Source organism: Halichoerus grypus, chromosome 14 (genome assembly GCF_964656455.1).
Source record: "Halichoerus grypus chromosome 14, mHalGry1.hap1.1, whole genome shotgun sequence".
Taxonomy (NCBI): Eukaryota; Metazoa; Chordata; class Mammalia; order Carnivora; family Phocidae; genus Halichoerus; species Halichoerus grypus.
In genome coordinates, this window is record NC_135725.1 from 85,503,605 (window position 1) to 85,518,429 (window position 14,825).

Consider the following 14,825-nt stretch of genomic DNA (forward strand, 5'->3'; position numbering starts at 1 on the left):
CAGGCAGATGGGCGCAGCCTGGGCAGGGCCGCGTCCTGCCCACAGAGACCGTGTCACCCCAGGGACCCAGAGTCTCGGAAAGCCACTCGCCTCCCAGCCCCACCTCGGCCTCCATCGCCTCCTTCTCCCTACCCATCTCTTTTTTGGGAAGCTTAAATTCTCTCTATTTTTTTAAACGTCCTCTCTGTGTCCAGCCAACCTCCAGGGGCCAGGCCTAGGCCCAGGCAGGCACCCCACCCCCCCCCCCCCCCCGGCATGCCCCAAGGAGATGATGATGTGTGCCGTGCCTGTTACCTTTGAGGAGCTGGTGCCCAGCTTCCCCATCTCCGCCAGCCTGGGTTCTCCCGTCCCAGTCCGAACCTGGAACAGAAGTGGGGAAGAGTCCGGCAGGTGTGCCAAGCCCACCTCGGCTCTGCCCTGAGGGGGAGTCCCTGGGGGGGGCAGACTGAGCCTCACTTGCAAACGCACGCACACTCCAAGGCACACCCATGCGGATAAGCACACAGGTACACAGACAAGCTAAAGAGACACAGAGGTGCTCTGTGGGCCAGCCCTGCCACGTCAGGAAGGGGAAAGAGGCCAGAGTGGGCCAGGGACCCCCTCTTCTTACAGCAATAGGGGAGAAGGAAGGAGGGGAGGGGAGGGAGGGGAGAGTTTGGGGCTTGAAACACATGGACCCAGATGTATCCTAGCCTCAGCCTAAACGGGCCTGCCTGAGCAGGCAGGGCAGAGACAGAGCCCCCAGAACCAGGTAGGACAAATGGCAGAACCTCCAGGGGGAAAGGGACCTTCCCAAGTCACCCATGTGGCACATCATCTGAAGTTTGGCCCCCTCTGCCTCGCACACCTCCAGCGGCGAGGAGCCCGCTGCTTCATCGGGCCCCAGGTCAGCTGCCGTTCTCTGCTGATTTTGTCTCTGCCTCTTTGAGCCCCGAGTCTTCACTTCTCAAAGCCAGGCTCTTCCAGTTTCTCTAGCTCTTTCTCTTAAAACTGTACCCTCAGCTGGGCTCCAGCTTTCCCTCCAAAGGTGGAACAGATATAACCCAATCTCCCCACTGACATCAGCCAGCCACCTCCCCCGCTTTAGGCGCCCTGCCTCTGTTAATGTGGCCCAAATGCAGTGAACAGTTGAGGCCACATGACCTGGAAACTCACCCTGCCCTTCTGTAACTGAATCCCCTGACCCTCACACACGTGACGGCTAAGCCACATCTCTCTTCTGTGTGTATGTGGCAGAGGGGACATTTATTGTTTAGATCCAGCGAAGGACCTTGACTTTTTTACTTGCTACATTTCTTCTTATCTGATTCAGTCAGGCCTGTGGAGTTTCTCTGCACCCGCAGCTCTGTGACCATGGCTTGCTGTCCCTGCGATGTCAGGAGGCAGCCCTGTGCTTCTCACCCGAGGCACGGGAACCGTTTGGACCTGTCCCGGTCTGGTGTTGGCCCATGAACCAGTCCTCCTTGGATGACGCATTCCAGTGCACTTCAGCCCCATTCTGTCAGCTGCCCTGCTGGAAGCCAGATAGGCTGCGTCAACCCCCACCCCGGATCCACTCAGCTCTCACTCTGTCAAAAGAGGAAGTGAGGTCAGGCTGAGGGGCCCTGTTCTCAGTGACCCCTTCCTGGGCTCTGGTGGCCACTGTATCCTCAGCCAGGTGCTCAGAGCCCTGCCTTTAATTCTGACACCAAGCCCTAGGCCGCCACCCTGAGATCTGCCCGGTCCAGCCCTTGAGTGAACAGGGCAATGGGTGTCTGTCTCTCTCTGCCTTGGGGCCCCTCCGCCTGGCTCTCTCTGGGATCCTCACAGTTCGCCAGCCTGCTGCGTGTGTTTGCTCCTCCTTCCAGTCGGGAGACCTCGGCTGCTCCAGAGCGTCCTGTGCTCTTCACCAGAGCCGTGAGCGGGGCGATGCGGCTCAGCAGCAGCCCCCCCTCCACCCCCGGACAGAGCAGCCAGCCTGGCCCTTCCTCCTTGTGCCACACAAACTTCCACAGGGATCTTGGCTGCTGCTTCGGTTTTCTGCAACCTCAGCCCCCCTGGGCTCGGTCCCAGCTCTTGTCCTGGGCCACCAGTGGTCCCTTAGGCAGCCATGCTGGTTTTTGAGAGATGCTCCCCTTCCTCTTCTTGGCTCACATGGTCCAAATCATGCTGGGGCCACTTGGGGCGGGCCCAGGGGGAGACCCCCCAACCTCCAGGAGCCCTGGTCCTTCTCCCCCAGACTCTTTCAGTTGGAAGGAAGCTCAGAAGTGGGCATCTGGTCCACTCCCTTTATCCCAGCCTGGAAAGCCTGGGCTGGGACAGGGGAGGGAGCAGGGATGCCATGCCAACCCCTCATCCTCTTGGTTTGGTGAATGGCCTCTAGGTCAGGAGGGGGTGGGGGGGGCATGATTTGTCTTAGGAAACTCTTGCCAGCCCCTGGGGGGCACCTCTTCCCACTTGGGGGCCTCACAACCTCCCAAGTCCAGCCCAGGCTCTGTCCCCACTGGGCCCTGCTCCTTGCCAGCAGCTGGTTCAGAGACACCCGCACTCATGTCCCACGGATGGTCAAAGCCAGAGAAACTTCAGAGAGCTCCGTGGGCCAGAGACACCCCATCAGCTGTGGTTAGGTGATTGCTGTATGCTGTGGCTCACTGCCCTCAGTTCCCTCAGGCTCCCCCAGACCCTGATGTCCACCCTGCCCAGCCCTGGACTGGGTGTGGAGACAGATGAACAAGATGTGGGGCCCACCCTGGAGGGGCTTTCTTCTAGAAGGAGAGGCATTCACACTCTGACCCAGCTCTGTCCAAATGTTAGTGGGGACGCGTTTCTCAGATGAGGAACCCGAGGCTCAGAGAAAGGAGGCAAGAAGCACGCAGAGGCAAGCAGGCTCGCTGGGGTCTGGGGTGAGCTGAGATAAGCGGGCTCTTCCCACTTCATGTGGGAAGAAGTGCAGCCTTGACTTGGGCGTGCAGTGAGTGGCCAGGAGCACCCCACCCTGACCATCAGACCATCATCTGTGGTGGCTGGGATGGGAAGCCCAGGGAAAAGGGAGGTAAAGGTCTTGTCCAGAGGAAGAGGCAGAAAGTGTGAGGTGGGCAGAGGGAGTGTTAGAGAAAAACCGACTTCCGTTTCCCTGCTGGGGAAGGTGAGGCTCAGAGAGAGGAAGGAATCTGCCTCAGGTAACACAGCAAATGAGGCAGAAGAGGGACAAGAAGGTGGGGTCCTGCCCCCAGCCAGAGCCTCATCTGCCTGCTCCATGGAGCCTCCTGGGGGGCCACACAGACAAAGGGACCCTATGGTTCCAAAGGTCCGACCGTAGGGCAGGCAGAGCCTGTAGGGGAAGGGGTCCTACAAGGCGGGCTGTGCATGTTGGGAGGCTTCCCAGGAGGGGGAGGAGAGGAGTCCACTGCCTCTGGGCGAACAGGGCCCAAGCAAGGTCAGGCCCCCGTCGCAGGGCTGCGGGGGGCCTCTTCTCCTCCAGGGGGCTCAGCTGCCCCCTAGCACCTAGGCTGCCTCACCCACCCCCGTGGAGCCAGCGCCCAGGGAGCCTGGGCGGGGGAGGGCCGAGCCGGCTGACCCCTGCTTGGCCTGAGCTCGGGGCACCACCTGGGGTGAGGACCTCACCTCCGATCTGGGAGAACCTGCAGCTCTGGGGCTCACTCCGCCCTGCCGGGGAGAGGGTCCACACTCACACGCGCGCACACAAGACACACACTCACACCCGGACGCACACGGAGGCTCACATACCTACCCACATTCCCGGGCACACGAGGCCTGAGGGCTGGGGGAGCAGGAAAGACCCTCCAACATTTGGCCCTTGGAAGATGCAGTTTGCAATGAGCCTGTCTGCTGGTGCCCCCACCCCACCGAGGGCCCCACGGGAGCCCAGCCCAGCTGGGCGTGGGGACCGGCCATCGGCCATTCCTCTATTTTCCTTGTACAGACTCTCACTGCCCACCCGCCATCCCCAGACACATTTTATTTAATAACTTGTCATTGTTAAATTATTTATTAGCGTTTACCACATCACCACCCCCACCCTGCCCTCCACGCTCACCTTCTGCCTCTTCCCACAAAAGCAGAAAATGGAAACACCAACAAAAGATGAGACATCAGTATATTTGTAAATAAACCAACCTGTACACGCCTGTGCCGCCTCTCCTTGGGGGGAGGGAGGGGCCAGGCCCGAGCCAGTCCTGTGCGAGGCGTGGGGGAACTCCTCCATGGGCACCAGGGACAGCAGGTCAAGAAGGAGGGAGGGCTCGGGGTCCCTGTTCTTGCCCCAACCCATTCCTTGTTGCATCCCATAATCTTCACCCTCCCATCCTTGGCCCATCCCAACCCCGAACCACCTCCATGCTTAAATGCATCCATCCCAACACATTCATTCATGCAACCAACCAACATGATGAGACCTTTAAGTGCCAGCTACCGGACTGAGAACCAGGGCTCAGTGGTCTGTGCCTCAAGGAGGTAGACTATGACATAAGCTCAGTTGAGGTTCGGAGAGGCCTTGTTGCAGGGCTACCCAACCTCACCTGGAGGGGTAAGGCATCAAGGAAGGCTTCCTGGAAGAAGCTACATATTAAGCTGCGATCAGAAGTTAGCCAGCATGGAGAAGACTATGTGGGGAGGAGTGTCTGGCAGTGCTTCTGTCTTGTGCAAAATCTCAGGGCAGGCAAAATCTTGTAACTCTCCTAAATTAGAAGAGCTCAGTTTGGGGGTGGGGGAGAAGCAATGAGACTGGGGGCAGGGCCTCACATCCACAGATCTGAGGTTCTAATGTTGTCTCCCTTTCCCCACCTCTCTGGTTGCTCCTTCTCAGCCTCCTGTCCCCACTGCTGTGGCCAGGGTTACCTGGAAGCCACCCCTAGCCGCTCTCCCTCTGCCCTCTGGCACCAGCGCCCCCTATGGGGCACGCTCCACCCCGCACTCATTCTGCAGCCTCTGGGTGATTCTCAGCCACGTGGCTTCCAGGAGTCTAGACAAGTTGAGGCACTCCCATTCATTTCTTCCTTTGCACCCCGCAACACCCTGAGCAGCAAGTATTAAGGTCCCAGTTTTCAGAAGGGAACCCAAGGCTCAGAAGGAGGTAGTGACCATGCTCGATATGACAAAGGTCACGAGGGGTGGCAGAACCAAGATTCAAAATCAGGTTTGGCTGCAAATCCATGGCCTCACCAGCACCCCACACTCTCTGGCCCTGTGATGTGGTCCTCCAAGGTCAAGCTCAGGGACCTGGGGATCAAGGAAACTCCTACCTTCAGAGTGGCCTCACTGAGGCCCTGAGAAATTAAGTCACTCAGCCCGGCTGCACAGCACAGAGACAGGACTCAACCGGGTCTTCACGTCCAAGCCCCAGGCCCAGGCTCCTGTAAGAGGGGCCTCCAAGCTCCACCCCTCCCCACCCCCAGCAGTGGGCTGCCAACTCTCTTGCCTACAGCAACAGTTTAAAATCCTGTCATTAAAAAATGTGGGGGTGGGGGTGGAGGAGCTGTGCTAATCCAGTGCTCCCCTGTCTCCTGCCTGTCTTCTCCCCCCAGCCCAGAAGGTGAAGGCACTGGAGGTGGGGGAAACACAGGCTGGGTCCCTGGGGAGAAAGAGGGCATAGGAGGAGGTCTCCACCCAGGCCCCCTCTTTTCCGGGGCAGATTCAAACAGGACAAACACCAGCCTTTGCCACCACTGCCAGTCACAGACTTCAGCCCACTGACCTTCACAGCAACCCAGAGCAGCTCTCATCCCATCGCACAGATGAGAAAACCAAGGCTCAGAGAGAAGCAACGTGCTCCAGGGTGACTTCTCCTAGGATCTTGGGGTGGAAGAGGGTCTGGAGAAGGGGGTGGTCCCAGGAGAGGAACATGATTGTGAGCCCACCCTATAAAACTTGTCTTCAAGAGGCCTGAGCCCCTGTGCAGTCCTGCCTCCAGAATTCCCCACGGCTCCCAGGCCCCCAGCTTTCCTCGAGAACCCTGCTGGGCTGTGAGCCCCGGAATGGAGAAGGTGAGGGATGTGCGCTGCTACACGGAACGGGCATCCGCCTGGACAGATGGGCGGTTAGGTGGCATTAGGAGGATGGTCAAAAGGAGGGCCACCACACGCAGCCCTGCAGCCCCCCACCCCAGCATGATGTGAACAGCGCCCCTGGACCTGGGAAGTGAAGCCAGCCTGCTCTCCAGTGGCTGCCTGCCAGACAGTCCGTGCCCCATGCACCGTGCTGAACCTTGCACACTTTGTTTCACTCCTCCCAGCCCTTTGGGGCAGGAAGGACTGTGATGTCCACCTGACAGATGAGGACACTGCTCTCCCAGTTCCTCCCAGGAGTCCCCATCCTGCAGCCAGCTCCGCTCTGCCTCAGATGCCCTCTTTGCTTCTAGCGTCCTGGGACCCCATACCAGGCAGATCTTGACCCCGGGCACAGACAGACAGACAGTGGGACTCTATTTATGGCTTTGACTTCAGAGCAACCCCTGGGGCTTGACTAGAGAACGGGGATAGCCCCCTGATTGCTCCTTCCCTTTGATCTTCATCTCTCGCCTGGCAGGTCTCCCAGGACGCATGTCCGCCTGGGCAGAGCTTAAGCAGGAGCTACGAGAGAGGCATAAAGCGGGGGCGGATGGGGGGGGTTGTCAGCTGTAGCTGAAAATTTAGGGAAAACCTCCTGGGGGAGGGAAAAACCAGAGCAAGTGCTCAGAGGTGGGAGTAGTGAGGCATCGGGGGTGGGGGGTGGGGCACAATTGGGTTGAATTCAGGATCCAAAGGCCAGAGATGGCAGGACCTGAGATCCCTGGTGCTGGACACGCCGGGGGCAGTCATTTGGGTCCTTGGCATTGGAAGAACACCTGACACAAACCGCTCTCTGCTTAGCTGAGAATGAAGTCAGCACACGATGAGATTTTTGAATAACACAGAAGAGGCTATGCAATGTGGCTATTTGTGGCTGAAAGAGGAATAATAAACAAAAGCCCCTGTACCCACTCTACAGATAAAGCAAATGCACATGTCGATGCCTTGGAACCCTTGATGTGCCCACAGTGGCTCCAGGGCACATCATTTGTTCATTTGGAAAACTCTGATCCAAATCAGAGCCAAATCAGTAACAATGTGATGCACGGAAAGGTCTCAGCACAGAATCTAGTTGGAATGGGCTCAATGGTAGGCAGCCCCTCGTGCATCTTTCCTCTGCGACGGAACACCTAGGACCTTTCTGTGAGCAGTGTCTCCCTTAACAAAGCTGGGGGGATTTTGCTACTCAATTCTGGAGACCAGAGCTAGTTTGAGTTTCAGTTCTGAACATGCAGTCACCTGTCAGGCCACGAGGTGGCGGTCGGGAGTCAGGCAGGTGAGAGCCGAGGCAGCGGCTGGACTGGGTGGTGATGCGGGGATGGCTTCAGATTAAGGCCAGAGAAAGAAAGAGGGAAGAAATCCTCTTCCTCCTCGGAGGCTTTTGTGCGCCAGGCCCTGTGTGGGAGCTTTACAGGGATGATGCCGTGCATTCTTCATCACAACCCTAAGAAGCAGGTGTGAGCATTCCCATCTTACAGAAGAGCAACATGGGTTCAGAGATGTCAAGCAACCTGCCTGAGGCCACACAGCTAGGAAATGGGAGATCTGGGATTTGAACAGAGCTGGGGCAGTGACAAAGACACAGGAGGAGGAAAACAAGGAGAGAGGGAAGGGGGTAAAAATATCAACCTCTTCTTGCTGTAGCCACTCCTAGCTGCATTGTGCGCGTCTCACCGACTCCTCACACTGACCTGTGAGGCAGGTGCTGTCACTACCCCCATTTTATGGATGAGGAAACTAAGGCTCAGAGAGGCTAAAAGCCAGAGAAAGACTAGTTATTATCAGTGCCCTAGCTCCTGGGGAATCAGCCCTCCCTGAGCCCTGCAGGAAAACCACAAGGGTGGGTGCAGAACTGCTGAACCCCCCTTCCCCACACACATGCACAGGACCCAGGGCAGCCTCAGCTTCCCCAGGGACATGAGGGGTGCTCCCTCACTGGGCAAGATCCAGGTCTACCCCCATAGAACACAGGCCCCTATGGGTGCTTCCAGAACAGGGGATTCAAGTCACGGTTGGAAGCCCCTGACTGGGAGTCAGAGTTTCATTCTGATCATTTCAGTCACTAGGGCTCTGGGGTTTGGGGGTGCTCTGCCCCCTCTTCCAGCTTTGGGGAGTGTACAACGCAGTGTTATCAAGCTCCAGTCCCAACTCTGCTCTTCACTGGCCATGTAACCTTGGACAAGTCACTTAACCATCCCAAGCCTTGGTTTCTTTATAAACTGAGGGGTGAGTACAGGGCCATCATGAAGGTCACATGAGCAAGTGAGCCGGTCACAGGGTTCAGCCAAACCCAGGCATTCAAACAATGTGGCTAAGAGTATCTGTGGGTGCCCCTCACGTCTGCCTACCCAGGAAGCTGACTCTTAGCCCAGAACACTGAGCCAGGAGAGCCCAAGGGCCCTGGAGGGAGTGTTTGGGGTTGTCCTTGGCCCTGGCAATCACAAGGCTTCTCCCAACCCTTTTAGGCCAGGGAAGCTTCTGGGAGCTGTGTTCCCTGAGACACCAGCTTGAGGCATGGGCAGTGGGAGCATGTCCCTGCCAGTCAGCCTGAGTCTTGTGGCCTAGACCTCCTGGCCAGAGTACTCCATTACCTGTGATTGGTCCAAGGATGATGTTGGGGCACCTTCTTGGATCACAAGTAACTGAGATGCTGGCAGCTCTGCTTCATACCACTGGGGGGAGCCCTAGAGACCGTGGCCAGTTCCCGGACCGCAGGTAAAAGGGAAGCCAGACAGGGAGACAGACCAAGGCTTCAGTTTATGGAGGCATTAAGAGACTAACAAATAAATGGCTAATAAAGCCCTTTACTGCTTGAGCTAGTTAGAGTTAAGTCTCTGTCACTTGCTACCAAAGAGCCCCGACTAAAACCCATACCATCTCACAGAGTTATTGGGCAAATAAATGAGATCACATTTCCAAGTTTCTGGCATAAAAGTCAGTGCTCAAAAAGAATAGCTAAGATGATTCTCAACAGGACACAATAAGGACCCCTGGACCTCCCCCACCCCCAGTTTTGCAACATTGCCCCACTTTGTTTATACAAATACAGTTTGTGAGAACTCGACCTAACATGTACACAGATTTTGAGCTGGCATTTAAAAGGAGATATTGTTTGGGGGGGGGCATTTTTTCCCCTGCGGATTCCATTCAACTGGATATTGTCCGAGATTGCTGAGAACAAAGGAAACCGATCGTTGTTGGCATAAAATACACGTACCGTCGCTGCAAGAACAGTTCCTGCCATCAGAGCTCTTGTGGCTGTGAGCATCTGCCCGGTGCGGGGTCCCCTTGGGTTCCCCCACGCATGGAACTGGGGCCAGGCGGTGGGGTCGCCATAAGCCACAGAGCTCAATTGAAAAAGTGAATTACTGGTGCTGAGCTGCTAATGAGCAAATAATCAGGCTATATCCATCCCAAAAATGTCCAGCAACAGAGCACTTTGGACAAGGGCAGAAACTGCATTCATGCTCTAGAAGAGGTCAGCTCACTGCAAAGGACTTGTGGTTTGTAAAATGCCCCACCAACACCTAGAAATATGGTCCTGGCAGCGATGGCCAGGACAGTTATAATAGCTGCTCCTTGCGGGTACTTATGCCGGGCCAGCACCTCTAGGCATGATCTCATTTCATTGTCATTCAAGGTGTAATTATTATCATCCCCATTCTACAGGTGAAAACACTGAGGCTCTGAGGGGTAAAGGAGCTTGTTCAGTGAGTGGCAGATCCTGAGAGCGGGTCACCAGTATAAAGAAGCAGCTCTGCCCAGAAGGAAGGCTGGGACGGACAGGAAAAGCTCCCAATTTTTTGCAACTCTGCCCTTCTGAGCGGGCTTCACCAGACTAGGCTGCAGGCCAGGGAGTGAGTGGGAATGGCCCCAGGGACGAATGAGGCAGGCCTCTTCCCAGGGGAACTGGAGCGAGACTTTAAAGGCAAGGCGGAGGGGTGCGGCCCATCCTAAGCTGCGTCCCAGGCACGGGCCCGCAAGTCCGCTTCTCAGGACAAGAGAAGCAGGGAGAAAGGGAGAAAGCCACCGTCCCTCCCCTGCGCCCGCCCAGCCCTATTGCGGGCGCGGCCTGTGGCTCTGACATCTCATTGCCTTGCGCTGTTTAGAGGGGAAGGCAGAGTTCCGGGTGGTTAGCGGCTTGCCAAGTTCACACAGCCAGTGGGCACAGATAGGAACATGGGAAGGGGGAGGGAGGAGAATGGGTTCATTTTCACACACTAGAGCCCCCCCATCCCCACCACATCCCCCTCCCCCCACCCACCGCCAGAAGAGCCCTAGAAGAAATCCCGTCGATTAGAAACTTAGAACGTCGATAAAGAGCACACAGGTAAGGATGAGCAAGAGCTCACCCCCTGGGGGAGGCTGGATCTAGGAGCAGGTGCAGGAACTGGGGCTGGGAGACTGGACAAGGCGAGACTGGGACCCCCGGGAGCCTGGCCACACTCTCTGAGCCCTTTCCAAATCACTGGAGAAGGTGGGCCCCTGTCCCAGTGGTGACTCCCCTAAAGCCAGGGCAGTGCTCAGGAGGGGGCCCAGCCAGCAGTACCCTGTGGGGAGGACTCTCCGATCACCGTGCAGGAGGAGGAGTCTGACAAGCTCCTGTGATTGCGTTTTTCCCGGATTTTTTGCTTTATTATAGGTATAGACTGTTTATGATTGTTCTATCCTCCTTGGGAATGTGTCTTCCTTCATTAAATAACGTTCCTCTTTGTCCCGTGTAATGCTTTTAGACTTGAATTCTACTTGGATGGCAATGTTGGCATTCCCACGTCGTGTTTTGTTTGCCTTTGCCCTATTATCTTTATCTTTGTCCAGGCTTTTATTTTGCTGTCTTTCTTTTTTGGTTATTTCTTGTTTTTTATTTTTTATTTATTTTTTAAAAGATTTTATTTATTTATTTGACAGAGAGCGAGAGAGCACAAGCAGGCGGAGCAGTAGAGGGAGAGGGAGAAACAGACTCCCTGCTGAGCAGGGAGCCCGATGCGGGGTTCAATCCTAGGACCCCGGGATCATGACGTGAGCCGAAGGCAGCCGCTTAACTGATTGAGCCACCCAGGCGCCCCATTTCTTGTTTTTTAAAAAGGCATATAAATGGGATTCGTTTTTATTTTCATTACGTTCTATTTGATACATACACGAAGCAAATATATGAGTCATAAAAGTTATGCTGCACAAGATAACACCTATGAACATGACCAAAGATAAGAACTAGAACATTACCAAAACCACTGAATCTTCCTCTGTATTCCATCCCATCCCTTCCCCTACCTCACTCCTGAAGATAACCACTATCTTGTATTTTGTGTTTATTACTGCTTTGCTTAAAAAAAAAAAAAAAAAATCCTAGGGGTGCCTAGGTGGCTCAGTTCGTTGAGCATCGGATTCTTGATTTCAGCTCAGATCATGATCTCAGGGTCCTGGGATCCAGCCCCACGTGGGGCTCCGAGCTCAGCAGGGAGTCGATTTGAGGATTCTCTCTCCCTCTCCCTCTGCCCCTCCCCCCGCTCACACTTGCTACCCCCGCCCTCTCAAACAAATAAATCTTTTTTAAAAATCCTAATCCCCCAAATTATATATCATTCAATATTGCTTCTTTTTGAGCTTTTTACAAGAGATATAGTACTATGCATAGCCTTCTACTAGTTCCCTTTTAAAAATCAGTATCATTGGGATGCCTGGGTAGCTCAGTCGGTTAAGCGGCTGCCCTCGGCCTGGGTCACGATCCCAGGACCGAGTCCCACATTGGGCTCCTTGCTCAGCAGGGAGCCTGCTTCTCCCTCTGCTTGTGCTCTCTCTGTCAAATAAATAAAATCTTTAAAAAAAAAAAATCAGTATCATTGCCAGCATTCATCCACAGTGTTGCATGTAGCCACCGTTTTTTCCAGTATAACATGCCATTTATTTATTAATTCTCCTATTGCAGATATTTGGGTTTTTCCAGCTTTTCACTAGAATGAACAATGCTGCAATGAGCATCCAGCTACAAGGCCCCTAATGCACACATGCCCGACAGAGTCTTTCCAGAACATAAGCTGGTAGGGGTGTGGCTGGGTTGTCGGGATACGCACAGAGTCAGCTTTATAAGACAAAGTCAGCGTTTTCCAAAGTGATTTTACTATTCACCTTCCCATCACCATTGAATAAGAGTTCCTGTTGCTCCCTATCCTTGACAGCACTTACCAATTTTGACCTGCCCCAAGTGATTTGAATTTGCTACTTACTACCTTACTGTTAATGAGATTGAGCATCTTTTCATTTGTATATTCTCCATTGGCGTTTCCTCTTCTGGGAAATGCTTATTTATGTCTTTTGCTCAATTTTCTTTTGGGTTATTTGTCTTTTTCTTATTTACTTCTAGGGTTGTTAGTTTTTGTTTTTGTTTTTTAAATATATTCTGGATACACATCCTTTGCTAATTATATGTGTTGTAAGTAATTTCTTCCAGTTTGTGAAATAGAAGTTCTTCATTTTAATGTAGACTAATTTATTATACATTTTAGGGTTTGATTTTTTTTTTGGTCTTATTTATGAAATCCTTCCCTACCCAAGTCATAAAGATATTCTCTTATATATTTCTTCTTAAATTTTAAAGTTTTCACTTTCACATTTAAAATTTTTAATCCATTAAGAATTTATTTTGGGGGGGAGTGTGCCTGGCTGGCTCAGTTGATAGAACATGTGACTCTTGATCTTAGGGTTGTGAGTACAAGCCTCACGTTGTGTGTAGAGATTACTTAAAAATAAAATCTTAAAAAAATAATTTATTGGGGTGCCTGGGTGGCTCAGTCAGTAAGTGTCTGCCTTCTGCTCAGGTCATGGTCCCAGACTCCCAGGATAGAGCCCTATATCGGGCTCCCTGCTCAGCAGGGAATCTGCTTCCCCCTCTTCCCCCTGCTCCTTCTTTCTCTCTCTCTTGCTCACTCTCTCTCAAATAAATAAAAGCTTTAAGAAAAAAAAATTTTTTTTTAATCTTAAAAAAATAATTTATTCTGGGGTACAGGTGAGATAAAGATCCAATTTCATATTTTTTCATATGGATAACCAATTATTCAGGCATCTTGCATTGAATAGTTAATCCTTACCCAGTGGTCTGAAGAGCTGGTTCTATTGTATGTCAGGTTTTCATGCATGTGAGCATTTACTACTGTCGCATTGGTCTGTTGGGCTAATCCCGTGCCAGTACTGCACTGTCTTAAGTATGAATACTTTATGTAAGTCTTCTTGGCATTTAGGGCATGTTTTACCACCATTTCTTCTTCGGGATTGTATGCTAGTTCTTGGCCTTTTGTTCTTCCACATAGATTTTAGAATCAGCTTGTAAAGTACTTTTCAATGTCTTGTTGGGATTTTGATCAGAATTATAATCCTTCTATAGATCAATAAGGGGAGAATTGATAAAATATGGATGATGAGTCTTTCCCTCTTTGAACAAGATCCACTTCCCTGTTTATTTAGGTCTTCTTTAATATCTTTCAACACAGTTGGAGGATTTTCTGTGTATCGGGTCCTATATACCTCTTATTAGCTTTAGTTTTAGAGTCCTTTCTTTCTGTCACTTACCTAAATGTTGTCTTTTTCTGAATCATTTTATAAGCAAGCATAGAGAAAGGCAATTTAGTTTTAAATATTATCATATATCCTGCCATCTTGATAAGCTCTTATTAATTCTAATAGTCTCTCAGTATATTATTTTGGTTTTTTAAAGTAGATAATCATATCTGGAAATGATAGTTTCATTTCTTTCTAATCATAACATATAATACATGATACTCTAATATGTAATATAAAATAGATATATAATTATTATATATGGTATTATAATATATATTAATGATACTAGTATTATATTCATATATATATTATATATTCATGTCAAACTACCCTTACACTCATGGCATAAAGCCAGTTTGGCCATGATTTTAAATATTTTGTTGGATTCAGTTTTCTCCTATTCTTTCTTGATTTTTGTTTGTAGGCACATGAGGTTGTCCTGGTTTGGGTATTCAAGTTAGACTGGTTTCTCAAAGTGAGATGAGGAGTGCTTCCTCTTTTTTATCCTCTGGATGAGTTTGTATAAAATTGTAATATCTGTTCTTAGGATGTTTGGAATCATTTGGGCTTGATATTTTCTATGTGGAACTATTTTAGCTGTATATTCAATTATGTATGATAATAATGTGACTATTCAAGATTTTTATTTCTTCTTGAGTCAGTTTTGATTAGGCATGTGTTTCAAGGAATTTGTGGACTTTGCCTGTTTTAAAATTTATTAATAAAAAGCTGTATAGGACATTCTCTTTTTTATCTTTATTTTTAAAAAGTTTTATTTAAGCAATCTCCACACCCCATGTGGGACTCAAACTCACAACCCTAAGATCAAGAATCACATGCTCTTCTGACTGAGCCAGCCAGGTGACCCTCATTTTTATCTTTGTATTCTCTGTTCTATCTGTAGCAATATTTCCTTTCTCACTCTTAATATTATTGATTTATTCCCGTGTCTTTTTACTTTTTAAATTTTGCCAATATTTATCTGTTTTATTCATCTTTCAAAGAACCAATTTTGTCCTTGTTGAGTCTATGTATCTTTATTTTTCTAATTTATTAATTTATGGTATTCTTTCTTCTATTTTCACCAAATTCTGTTGTTCTTTTCCTAATTTTGTGGGATGGGTGCTTAGCTCATGGTCAACCTTTTTTTCCCCCCCCAATATAAGTATTTTAGACTCTATATTTCCCTCAAGCTACCACTTTTGCTGCATTCCACAAGTTTGGATA